The sequence below is a fragment of the Lampetra planeri genome, chromosome 21 (genome assembly GCF_965212315.1).
Source record: "Lampetra planeri chromosome 21, kcLamPlan1.2.h2, whole genome shotgun sequence".
In the NCBI taxonomy this organism is placed as follows: domain Eukaryota; kingdom Metazoa; phylum Chordata; class Hyperoartia; order Petromyzontiformes; family Petromyzontidae; genus Lampetra; species Lampetra planeri.
The window spans coordinates 11,498,081-11,511,432 of NC_136127.1; the positions used below are offsets into that span (position 1 = coordinate 11,498,081).

General features: G+C 42.6%; 1 long non-coding RNA gene across 3 annotated transcripts; it reads right to left on the bottom strand.

Annotated features, from left to right (window-relative positions):
* Nucleotides 1-1,103: 1,103 nt before the first annotated feature.
* Nucleotides 1,104-8,009, bottom strand: LOC144724686 (uncharacterized). 3 transcript variants are annotated; one of them, XR_013586556.1, is made up of 9 exons: nt 7,611-8,009; nt 4,958-5,104; nt 4,642-4,785; nt 4,241-4,339; nt 4,032-4,079; nt 3,652-3,854; nt 3,304-3,463; nt 2,861-2,967; nt 1,104-1,375 (listed from the first exon to the last, which is right to left on the bottom strand). It is a non-coding gene; the product is annotated as an uncharacterized LOC144724686 (long non-coding RNA). The 3 variants fall into 3 exon arrangements; XR_013586555.1 differs by having other exon boundaries at nt 4,232-4,339; XR_013586557.1 differs by lacking the exon at nt 4,032-4,079 and having other exon boundaries at nt 4,232-4,339.
* Between the last annotated feature and the right edge of the window lie 5,343 nt (nt 8,010-13,352).

Here is a 13,352-nt window from a genome sequence, read left to right on the forward strand (position 1 = left end):
CCATGTCTCGACTAGATGTCGAAATTCATCTCAATGTATCGCTTTGTCTTTGTTTCTAATATTTTCTCAATTCCTGTCCCCCTCTCCCTCCAATATATCTCATCAGCCCACCCCCGACATCTCCCCTTCTCTCAGACCTCGTTAACCTTATCCCGCTGCTTGTCACTTTCCCTCCCTGTCTCCCCTTTTGCTCTTTCCTCAACGTTTCATGCCCTTTTCTCTCTCCGTCCCTCGCTGTCTATTACCTCCGCCTCATCTCCAATCCTCACCTCCCTCCTATATTTTAATAAGAGTATGAGCGAGTTTTTATGATACAGAAACCTGATGAGGGTAACCCACGCTTGCAATAAGCGTGTGAACGAACACCTGCCTCCCATACATGTCAAACCAACCCATACAGTTTACCCGTATTCTTGTGCAGGGAAATTTTAGTTTTCAGGTCCATACGGCGTACACCCGGGCAAAAACATATATAGTCTGTTTCTCCCTTGTGATGGGACTTTGAAGGATGAACTTTGAGATGTATAAGGGCACGGGGTGACCAATAAGGTCTGAATTGGTCTGTCATAAGGTCGGCACTGATAAGGGCTTGACAGGTATGTGCCTCGGTCCCTGTACCAGACCGCCATTCACGTGCTGTCCATCACATGCGATGACACGTGGGTCAAAATGTAAACACGGCACGGAAGATTCCCCCTCTTGGGTTTAAAATTAAATGCCCCTCCCCCCCCCGGAACTGTAATCGGACTCTGCCTCCGTCATACCTGTGTTGAAGTCATGCCTGGATTATGTTAAAAGGTTTAGAATGAAAATGGATCTTATTTTTAGTCAATATCAAGATACTGCCACAAAGTCAACCACGATAAGACTTGGTTATAACCCGAAACAACTTGCTAACCACCCAGCTAACAGTTCTACAATTGAGCAATGTTGCTATAATGTTCCGGTATGGTTACGGTAACGTTAGACTTCAACGTTGCACCGACGTTAAGTTGTACGGTTTGAATTACGTTCCCACAACATTGCAGAATAACAATGCACTGTTGCATTTCTACCTTAAAGGGATAAATTAATTGCGTAGAAAATTTCACGAAACATACAAGTGACATTAAACATTTATTTTCATTCGAAAAAGTACAAATTGAGTACAAATAATATACACTTAAACTAATATAGTACAGAAGCTAGAGATAACATTTTGCCATTAATGTCAGCTACTTTAAATTGCTTTTTTATATATATAGGCCAAGCTATGAAACTTTTACAAATGGTATTTGAAGGTTGTATTGATTTAATAATTGCAAAGATCAGTGTCAGAGAAAGACATGGGAAGGCTGGACTGGTGCTCATTTCTTAAAGTCCTGACTTCTGATTCCTGAAAGGAATACGTTTCAAATTAGCAACAATGTGAATTCAATGCCACCGTTATCACACTTGTAAACACAGACTCCCATGTGGAATATATATTTTGTACAATACCTGCAAATTTCTTAGACCAGTGTGTGCATACAAAGTAAATAAGAGATGTCTTCACCTATTTAATAGGTACTGGCCTATTTAATATATATTTCTTTAGGACCACAATTTTCCTTCTACACATTTAGTATTCAAGGTAAATATTGCAAATTTTAGTAGTTTCTGCAAGGAGCCAAAATCACATCGTGTTTTTATTTCTACACGGTAATTTTTCAATTTTGGGAAAAAATATTAATTGCAATTAAACATTTCAAACATCATATTCTATGGTTCTTTCGGTGAAGTCACGTAGATATGAAAAATAATAAAAATTAAATAATAAAAATAAAGTGAATTAAAAAAATCACGACGTTTTGATCGCAACACAAGTGTGTTGTCATCCTGTTCCTGATGACGACCGCTTGTGTTGCGATCGAAACATTGTAATATTTTTATTTTTTATTCACTTTATTTTTATTATTTTATTGTTATTATTTTTTCTATCTACGTGACTTTACCGAAAGAACCATAGCATATGAATTCCTGCAGTCACGAAAGTTTTAAGTCAATTTCAAACATCAGTTGACCCACATACATAAAGCATATGGTTAATACATTTAAGAGGTCAGAATAAACTAAACCACAATTGTGGTTAGTTTATGAAATGATGAGAAATATACATTCAATGGCCTTCAGTTACACAATGCTACAGCCAAGTGTATTCTATCCTGACAAATATAACATTCTAAACTAAAATGTGTCAGTGGAAGGAATAAAAAGTTCAACTGTAGGAAAATGTTTTAAACCTTTCGGGTCCTGACAAATATATTTACATTTGAATACTGATGTCTGATTGATATGTTATCAGTGAAAACTTGTTTTTGTAATAATTTACAGGACTGAAAGTCAAAAATGATACCAAAGGAGCAAGATTAACCGTACCCAAGCAAAGCAAATTACCAAACATATTTAACAACCTCGACAAATTTCGATTTAAAGCTTTCGTGACTGCAGGGATTCATCTTCTTGGTTCTTTCGGTAAAGTCACGTAGAAGGGAAGTAATAAAATAATAAAAATAAAACATAAAATCATTCTCACGACGTTTCGGCCACAACGCAAGCGGCCGTCCTCAGGTGAAGACCAGGTCTGTCGGGGAGACAGCGTCTGACGCTGTCTCTCCGACAGACGCTGTCTCCCCGACAGACCTGTTCTCCACCTGAGGACGCTGTCTCCCCGACAGACCTGTTCCCCACCTGAGGACGGCTGCTTGCGTTGTGGCCGAAACGTCGTGAGAATTATTTTATTATGTTTTATTTGTATTATTTTATTACTTCCCTTCTACGTGACTTTACCGAAAGAACCAAGAAGATGAACCTCGACAAAGATGAGCAGCATGGACATCACCTTGTAATTTGCCCCTCCTCGTTTGTTGGGAGCATGCTTCAGGGTTTCTGCAATCTCTCCCTCTATTTCCTTCACCTTTGCTCTTGGGTGGTTCTTTAAGCAAGCTCCTGGATATATAAAAAAAAATTAATACATATAGGACTAATTTGTTTTTTTATATATGCTCAAAGTACCGATTGATTTTCATTCATAAAACAATTTATCTAGTTTAAGTATGCACAGTAAAAAAAATTCAAATTTTTGGGATATATAAATGTTAAATAAAATCATGAAATATCTGCAGTGATTGCCCGTAACATTTGAATTACACCACAAAAGCCACTTTCTCATATAGATGTCAGTTCCACAAGGCAATGTGCTTCACTGAATAAAAATAACATGAAAAACGGACTTGCTTTCTATCAACAAGAAAACAAAGCATTATTATAACGCAACATACTTACTCGTCAGCACCATGAAAACTGGAAGATCTATTAGGGACAGCTTCCATTTCCTCCCTTTGAGGCTGTACTTTGACCACAGGGCATTGGTGCCGAGCGTTCTCATCATTCGGTGGACACTGTCCCCAACGTTACATCCACCCAGTGAACTCAGATGGGATATCTGTGAAGAATATTTAAGCTATTTTGAGAAGAAAATACTTCTGAACATAACATTGCTTTCTTTAATATACCATACACTTTCTTACATTCACTAAAATACACCTTAAACCGATGGACTTTGTTACTTATAATGTTAAAACAATATTATACAAGCACAAATTTCCTTTGCATTTACCAAAAGTAATATACCATTTGCTTTTTGAGTTTGTTGTCTGTGCTAATTCTACAGCAAAGCTCTTCAAGTTCATCCGTCGTGTTTAATGGGTTGGGAAGAACATCCTCTAAGGTCTCAGTTACAACCGCTCTGTTTGCAAGTGTTTGCAAAAGGTGCAATTGCTCCGCCTGGTTTTCTATAATGATGTCCAGTTTGAGTAGAACTTTGCTCTTGTAATCTGTAAGTCAGGAATTATATTAATTAGTATTTCTCGTGTTTACAATTTCATTAATATTGAAATCTGCAGTTGTACACAAAACAATCCTGGTGTTAATTCAAATAGACATAAGTTGATGTGAATGTAACAAGTGATTTAAAAAAATTAGAATATAACACAATTGTAAAAGTAACACACTTAAGTTGTTCCTCTGTGGGGTATGAGTGTGTACTTGGTAAATCCGATCTGTGGATACAGTCACAAAATTAGTTTATGAAGCCAAAATCTAATTGCATAATTCAGCCAAATTTATAATGGCTTAAATTTTTTAAAATTCTGCAGCAATTCCCAGAGCAGTACCTCAGTTTAATGGCATCACATACAGGACACATTCTGACCTTTTTCACCTTCTATTGAATAGCTCCCTGGTCGTGAACTTCCTGTTGACGTCTGTCCAAGCGGCGAAGGGGTTCTAATCATGTGAAGTATGTCTTTGGACGTTGAGGCTGTGAATAAAACAACATTGTCAGGGGAAACAATATCAAGAGAGAAAAAATATATTTTCACCATTTGCCAAACATTGCAATGGCTTGCATATTTGAGAACACTAAAAAAGTCCTCAGGCAATGTTAAGCATGGCTGGAACACTGTTGTTATTCATAACCAATTATGAATAGGCCATTTTGCTTATTTTTCACTCAGGAGCGAGTGAGCCTGTATTTCGATGCCTTCCATTGAGTGACTGACATATTTACTGCTTCAAAGATTCCTGTATGCTATATTTACACAAGTCTTAAGATGCACATACCACTTGTTTGTGAGCAAAACTCAGACAGAGCTGGGTGAGTGATGAATTCTGGTGGCAATGGTAGGCCCACCATTGAGCAGCACTGAATGGCCTCGGCTGACATAACTGCAACTCTCATTTTCTTATTTGGCTTCTCTCCTTCATCTACATCACATGTGGAAATACAGAACATAGTCACTGATAGGGAAGTAAACATGCGCCATATGCAATATTTAATTAAATTTTAAAGTAACAATGCTGATGCAGTAATATATTGACAGCTGGAAAATTAAAAAATATTAATCACAATAAATTTGTATCCTAATTATATGCTCACCATCATAATTCTCGCTTCCTGATGAGTTATGGTATTTATGTGGATTATTTGACAGTCTATTTTGTCTCTGTGCATCAATACTCTCCATATTCGATGTCACCTGTGATCTCCCTCCGGACGAGGTGCAGTGCTTTTGTGTAGCTGTCTCTGAAAATGACAAAATGTAAAAATCTAATATCTCTTTTCATTTTCATGTGAGCTTTCACAGCTCAATATGATGCGCAATTGTTTTATTTCGGGTTAGATCGTAGGTAATGTGGGTAGAATGTGAATTCGAGCTCTAATGCTCCGCCACCCGCGAAAGCTAAACAAATCAATTTGATTGGCACTTGAATACCATCATGAAATTGCAATTGCGGAGTAGTTATATTTCATTAAATTGATGAACAATTTTAGTTCAGCAAGCAAAACAAATTGTAACTGCAAACGTGGACACGCAAATGGCATTGTCATAGCACAAAAGAGACATTTAGTGTTATGCTAAACCTTTTTTCATAACATCTTATTCTAGCACACGTACATAACATGAATGTATGAGTTCAATTATCGCTCACGGCCAACATCAGTGACAAATATCTGAACCCGGTGCGAAGCCTTCCTAGAGGTCAACTCAGCCTTTGAATGAGTACCCGGTGCATTGTCTAAACATCATCACCGGGGAGACAAAGGCAGCTGGGCTTGCGTGGTGCTAGCCACCCCACACCCCGGTGATGTGCGGTGGTGGCCTTCATACAAACCTGTCAAACCCCTTATCAGTGCCTACCTTATTACAGACCAATTCAGAACTTATTGGTCACTCTGTGCCCTTATAAATCTCAAACTTCATCCTAAAAAGTCACAAACGAGACGCATTTTTTTGCCTGTATTGTGGACCTGAAAACGCAATTTCCCTGCACAAGAATACGAGGTGACCGTATGGGTTGACAAGTATTTTCGTTCACTCGCTGATTGCAAGTGTGGGGTACTCTTTATCAGGCTATCGTATCATCAAAACTCTCGCTCATACTCTATATCGCAGGGAGGTAGATGAGGTCAGGGAGGGAGATAAGAAGAGGATGGAGGTGAGGGTTGTACAAGAATTAGTGGTAAACCGTATGGATTGACAGGTACGTTCATAGGTGCTTGGCAACTCGCGAACAACACGTGCACCAACAGCAATATTGGGACCTTGCCAGTTGTCAAAATTTAAGAATAGGTTTTACCCTTTCTGGCAATAAAACAGCTGTCAACATGTTAGAACACCAAACAGAGGCACCCCGCCTGCATTAACAACATGTACTTGTGGCTTGAACGTGCAAACAAAAAACACGCTCTGATAAATATAATTATGAAATAGCCTCAATTAAATGGCTCAACGGGGGGGGGGGGGGGTCTTTGGTGTGCAGGAGCCGGACAGCTCGACACACGCACACGATGCCACGTGACCACGACTGCACACGGCAAGATCATCATCATCCCCGTTGTAAGGGGCCGTCCATAAATGACGTCACGCGATTTTGGACGATTTTTGACCCCCCCCCCCCATCGTCACAAAAAGTCAGACCCCCCTCAAATATGACGTCACAAAGCTCTGCCTGCCCCCCCCCAAAATAAAACATGCTTCAAATCGCTTTCAACTATTGTCATTGTAGTGCGTATTTAATGTGTCGCTGCACTCTGATGTTGTAGGAGAACACATTTATTAAAAAGTCTATTTAATTAAGTAGAACGTATTGTCTATATTTATTTAAAGTTTCGCATTTTGATGTGACGTCACATTTCTTAACCCCCCCCCCTCGTCACAAATGTCTGACCCCACCCCCCTAGATGCGTGACGTCATATATGGACGGCCCCTAACCGAAGCATTACTTTTATTTTGTGTTATGGGGGGGGGGGGGTCGAACCCGGGGGGGTCGAACACGGGGGCGGTCGAACCCGGGGGGGGGGGGGTCGAACCCGGGGGGGGGGGGTCGAACCCGGGGGGGGGGGGTCGAACCCGGGGGGGGGTCGAACACGGGGGGGGCGAACCCGGGGGGGGGGGGTCGAACACGGGGGGGGGGGGGGCGAACCCGGGGGGGGGGGTCAAACGCGGGGGGGGGGGGGTCGAACGCGGGGGGGGGGGGGTCGAACACGGGGGGGGGGGGTCGAACATGGGGGGGGGGGGGTCGAACACGGGGGGGTTCCACGGGCGGCGCGCGAATCGCAGCGCCACCGTTCCCCCACACAAAAGGCAAAGGGGTCACCCACGAGCTCTCGGGGCAAGTGCGGCGGGCACGAGTGGGGGATGGGTGGGTGTTGTGGTCGACGCTGGTGGTACAGTACGCAGCACTGTACGTAAATTCGCCTCGGGACTTGGCCGTTACTTTTGGCGGGATTTTTAGTTTGTTACAAAAAATCGCTTCAGAACTTTGATTAAAGTTCGATGCTGTAATACTATCCCGTGTTATGTATATATTTTTATACAGTATTGCGTGTTTTAAAGTGTATATAATTAACATGCTTGTGGTTTAGAATGGACATAGGCTGCTATGGATTACTCCGTAATTGTGCTTCATAGGCAAGTTAATACATTTTCATCATAAAAACGCGTTTCGAGATTTATATAAAAAAACAACGTTTAAATAAAACTTATAACATTAATAAACAAAAATAAACACTCGCTTCGTTACTTACACGTGAAGCGATGCACACACAAGCCGCACTCCCCTCGCAAGTATCAAAGTTCCCTTCAACAGCCTCAGAGTTTGTAACGGAACGTCGGGACAACGTTGGATGTTTCTTCAACGATTTAAACCGCAAAGTTCGTCCGACGTTTAAATGTTGACTGCTAACGGCCGTGGGGGGTGGTGGTGGATCTGGGCACTTCCACCCACCAAAGTTGCGTGGTCGGTAGCCAAACGTTGCGCCAACGTCGTGTGTGGCCCTCAACGTGCACCTAGCCTGGCACAAGTGGTGGTGTTGTTGTTTGTGCCGCGTCTAACTGGGGAGAGGGAGGGGGGTTCTTTTCTTGGCGAGTTACAAACAACGCAGCTCGTTGTGCCCTCAATGTTTGCTGGCAGCAGTGCCGGGCTAAGCTAGTGCGTGGCCTGTAGCATTTGTTATAAAGGGGCCCGAAATATATAAAAATAAATATTAAAACACAAATGTTTTACTTGTATAGTAAAGTAAATGCATTATTTCATTTGCTATACAGCCCAGATAATACGACAAATCGTTAAGATTAAACACCCAGCCCTTCGTAAAAGTCAAAGGTGGTATAGTACTATAGTAATAGAGCAAGTGCAGAATTACTGAACCGGAATTGATAGCTTGGAAGCATTTAGCGCGGGGCCCTTAAAAGTGCGGGGCCCGTAGCATCTGTAGGTACTACACGTGTAGGTGCTACACGTGTAGGCGCTACATGTGGTAGCTACTACACGTGTAGGTGCTACACGTGTAGGTGCTACACGTGTAGGTGCTACACGTGTAGGTGCTACACGTGTAGGTGCTACACGTGTAGGTGCTACACGTGTAGGTGCTACACGTGTAGGTGCTACATGTGGTAGCTACTACACGTGTAGGTGCTACACGTGTAGGTGCTACACGTGTAGGTGCTACACGTGTAGGCGCTACACGTGTAGGCGCTACATGTGGTAGCTACTACACGTGTAGGTGCTACACGTGTAGGTGCTACACGTGTAGGTGCTACACGTGTAGGTGCTACACGTGTAGGTGCTACACGTGTAGGTGCTACATGTGGTAGCTACTACATATGGTAGCTGCAACAGCTACACATGTAGAAGCTACACAACCATTGCAGTGTACAATGAGAGGTGCAAGTGACGTGTAACGTTACATGTGTAACATATAAAGTAACATGTGCAACATATGAAGAAGTAACACGTGCATCCAGATAGATTTTCTGCAACCACAAAGTAATGTTTTGGCAAGTACAAGCACACTAACATACGGGATATGTGCACACAACTACGTGCAGAAACTATACTTACGAACCTAAAACTTAACCCAGGGATACAGTTTTACTTGACTTTAATTCCCGCCAGCTCTACTACACAAAGTTGCAACGTTTATGCAAGAATTCTACAAACGTTGTATAATCCACACTGCTCAAAACAAAAACCCAACATGCATGAAAGGGCATCGTCACTGTTTTTTTGGTAAAACGTCGTGATGACGTTGGATACATTTTTTTTTATTCAAACATAACCAAACTACAACCTTTTGACAACGTTGCAGTAACGTGCTGTGTTGCCCGGGCAGCCGCTACTACGATCCCAAACCAACCCAGCCAACCAGAATACTTTATTTGGGCTGCAGGAGAAATCCGATGAGCTGTGAAGCTCTTTGTCAACAGACGTCTCAGTAGGGTCACGGGGTCAGCAACCAGCCACCCCTTAAACAAGTAGCAAATCACTCACGAATGCCATCCCTACTCCCTAACCAACAGGTCTAAACATCACTAGTTACTTAGTTATGTCCACAAACTTTAGCCAAATTAACCAACCGCAAACTTATTGCTGCTTACTACTGACCCTACCCCCAACCTTTAAGTCCGTTTCGTCTTTTATTTGACCGCTGGTTTTCATTCACGGCGCCTGACGGTTTGTACAACTGAACATGCTCGGAGCAATGTGTGTTCCTGTACAGCTTTGTGAGACTTGGACATTGGATAAAATATTTAATAATAAAAAATAAAAACACGTTTTATTGAAATGTACTGTCCGAGCTGCCCCTTCCCCTGCCCCCTTCCCCCATCGCCCCTCCCCTCCTTCCACATCCCCCGCCCCTGGGCGTGGCTCCCCGAGGCTTGCCGTGACGTCAGGGACCGTGGTGATTTACAGGCAACGTGAGTTGTGCGTGGACATTTAGAGCCGTAAAAAATATTGTTTAAAAATATTTTAAAAAAATGTTTAATGATAGAATATAGTCTTGTCATCAGTATGACACACCTAGACCAAGTTTGCAGTCGATACGACATTGGGAAGATGGTTGAAATTGAGTTACAAGATTTGAGGATACAACAGACAGTGAGTTAAATAAAAAAAGCGTGTAAAATGTAAAAAATCTATATAATTTAAAATTTCAATGATAGAATATAGTCTTGTCATAAGTATGACATAAATATACCAAGTTTGCAGTCGATAGCACATTGGGAAGTGGGTAAGAATTTAGTTAAAATATTTTTTTGAGGATACGACAACAGAGTTAAATAAAAGCGTGTAATAAAAAGGGCCGACAAGAGATAAGGGGCCGTCCATAAATGACGTCACTCACGTAGGGGGGGGGGGGTCAGACATGTGACGATGTGTGACGAGGGGGTGGGGGGTTTGAGAAATGTGACGTCACATCAAAATGCGCAACTTTAAATAAATATAGACAACACGTTCTACTTAATTAAATAGACTCTTTAATAAATGTGTTCTCCTACAACATCAGAGTGCAGCGCCACATTAAATACGCACTGCAATGACAATAGTTTAAAGCGATTTGAAGCATGTTTTATTTATTTGGGGGGGGCAGAGCTTTGTGACGTCATATTTGAGGGGGGGGGGTCTGACTTTTTGTGACGCCGTGTGACGAGGGCTGTAAATAAGTATAACCCGTAAAAACAAAGTTTTTCACTATAAATCCTTTATATGCGTGGCAGCGAACTTAATATAAAGGATTTAAAAATATATTCGCCTGTGGAGGACGTGGGGATCGATCCCGCGACCTTTGGCATGGGAAGCAAGGGCGCTACCAACTGCGCTACTCCGCCACGGCCTGTGGAGGGGTTACACTCTGGGCTCTTACACTCTGATGTTCAGCCAAAGCCATGAATGCATTCTATTTGAATATATGTAAAATAATTTTTTTATGCCTAAAAAGTGTCAAATTTTGGGAATTCTTTTTTCACGACCAATAATTGTCTGGCACAACGAGTCTGTGTGGAAAATGTCAGCTCGATTGGATCACGGGAAGTGGGTTAAAAAACGACCGAAAGATTTGCACGATCCTAAGCAAGCAAGCACGCAAGCAAGCAAGCACGCGAACTTAATATAAAGGATTTAAAAATCGTCCAAAATCGCGTGACGTCATTTATGGACGGCCCCTAAGACACTGGCACTCGAAATGTATTGCTCACAGAAGAGATTGCTGCCGCATCTAAGCTGGACCCAAAGAAGTAAGGCAAAGGTTGCACCATAGAACAATAAGACCCGATGATGGTGCAGACAATGATGATGATGATGCAGATGATTATGATGATGATGCAGACAATGATGATGATGATGATGCAGATGATTATGATGATGATGCAGACAATGATGATGAGGAAGCTGACACGGTACTGACCTTTGCTTGTCCAAGCTTAGGAATTAATTTACTTACGCAATTTGTACTTAATATACTTTATTTATTTCATTAATTTATTTTCCTTTCCTATACTTTGCACTCCTATCGTTCTTTGTATTATTGTAACTTTTTGACTTGCCCCTACTGGACATTTGTAAAAAAAAGAGCTTTATAGCTAATCGGGTTTCTCCAGAATAAATAAATAAATTGTGATTCTGATGAGATCGTAAATTATATACAATATTGTTTATTTGCGTTCAACAGGACCACCAACATCGTTTGTACGTGGAAATGCTCTTGCCAATTACCACCACGTGTTCTGCAAATTCGGAACTCTGCTGATGAGACCCAGATGGTCGAAACAGTCTCAAAAGTTGTGCCTGCATAAACACATGCTGATGGAAAACATTGGCCTAGAAAGCCCATGGACTGAAACAAATGTCGTGTCCGCGTGTTCCAAGTGTGGTATTATAGCAGGGGTGTGGGGAGCCGTGGCACAGAGTGATCCGCACACTCGATCCCGACGTGAGTTCGATTCCAGGCCATGGCTCAGGCTCTTTAAGGACTGCACCGGACGTTATTTATTGAGGACCCACCGTCACTTATTCACCGCGTGGCATTGCGGCACAAGAAACATTTTTTAGCGAAATCACATATCTCTGCTTCTTATTTTGGTTGCCGACCACTGGCTCAGTCAAACTGAGTTCTGTGACGGTTTCAATGATATTGGTGATGATGATGGTGGTAATGATGGTGATGATAGTGTTGAGAATGACGACGATGATCATGGTGGTGATGGTGGTAATGATGGTGGTGTTGGTAATGATGGTGATAGTGTTGAGAATGACGACGATGATGGTGGTGATGATGGTGGTGGTGGTAATGATGGTAGTGGTGGTAATGATGGTGATAGTGTTGAGAATGACGACGATGATGGTGGTGATGATGGTGGTGGTAATGATGGTGGTGTTGGTAATGATGGTGATAGTGTTGAGAATGACGACGATGATGGTGGTGATGGTGATTTAGAAGGTGGTGGTGATGATGATGTTGCGGTGGTGTGACGGTTTCAATTATGTTGATGTTGGTGATGATGGTGGTGGTGAATGTTGATGTTGGTGACGATGGTGGTGGTGATGAAGAAGGCGGCGGTGGTGATGATACTGTTGCGATGGTGGTAATAACTACCGTGGAAATCAAGTAATGATGACGATGACCACTCGCACACACCGCCCCCTGTCGTCCACTGCTGGGACTGCACTGAGCATTCGATTGTGGCGCATTCACGGATGATGATATTAACGATGACGATGGTGAGACTCATGATGATGGTGGTGAAAATCATGATGGTGGTAATGATGAGGATGGTGGTGATTCTGGTAATTTTGATGGTGGTGGTGAAAATCATGATGGTGGTAATGATGAGGATGGTGGTGGTGGTGGTGAAAATCATGATGGTGGTAATGATGAGGATGGTGGTGATTCTGGTAATTTTGATGGTGATGATGGTGGTGGTGGTGATGATGGTGACGGCGATGATTGTAATGGTGACGGTGATCACTCACAACAAAGGCAAAGGTCCCCCGTGTAGCCTGTAACAGACTGTTGGGGCAAGTGCTGTTAGCGAGCACCTATGAAGGCCGGCACGGCACACGAGGGGGTGGGTGGCCAGCACCACGCACGACCGCCTTTGTCTCCCCAGTAGCAATGTTTACACACCGCGCCAGGTATTCATTTGAGGCTGAGTCGACCTAGGGCAGGCCCCCGGGTGGCCGGGTTCGTAGCGCAGCGCGGTAACCACTGCGCCACCGCCCCCTGCCGTCTATTTCTAGGACTGCACATTTGGGTGAAACAGGTCGATTAACCGTTTTTACAATCGATTACCGGTTCAGAAAGTTACGAACCGGTAACCGTTTGGAAGTGGAATCTCTACTCATGATTGCAGTGATTATAACGAGAACGACCTTTGCATTGGAGGTCCAGTGTGTTGCTAACCATTCCACGACGTGTCTCGGTTTAAAAAGCTAAACACGTTCTCTTTATTTCTATACACATTTATACGTTAACCGGTTTTTGTACCGG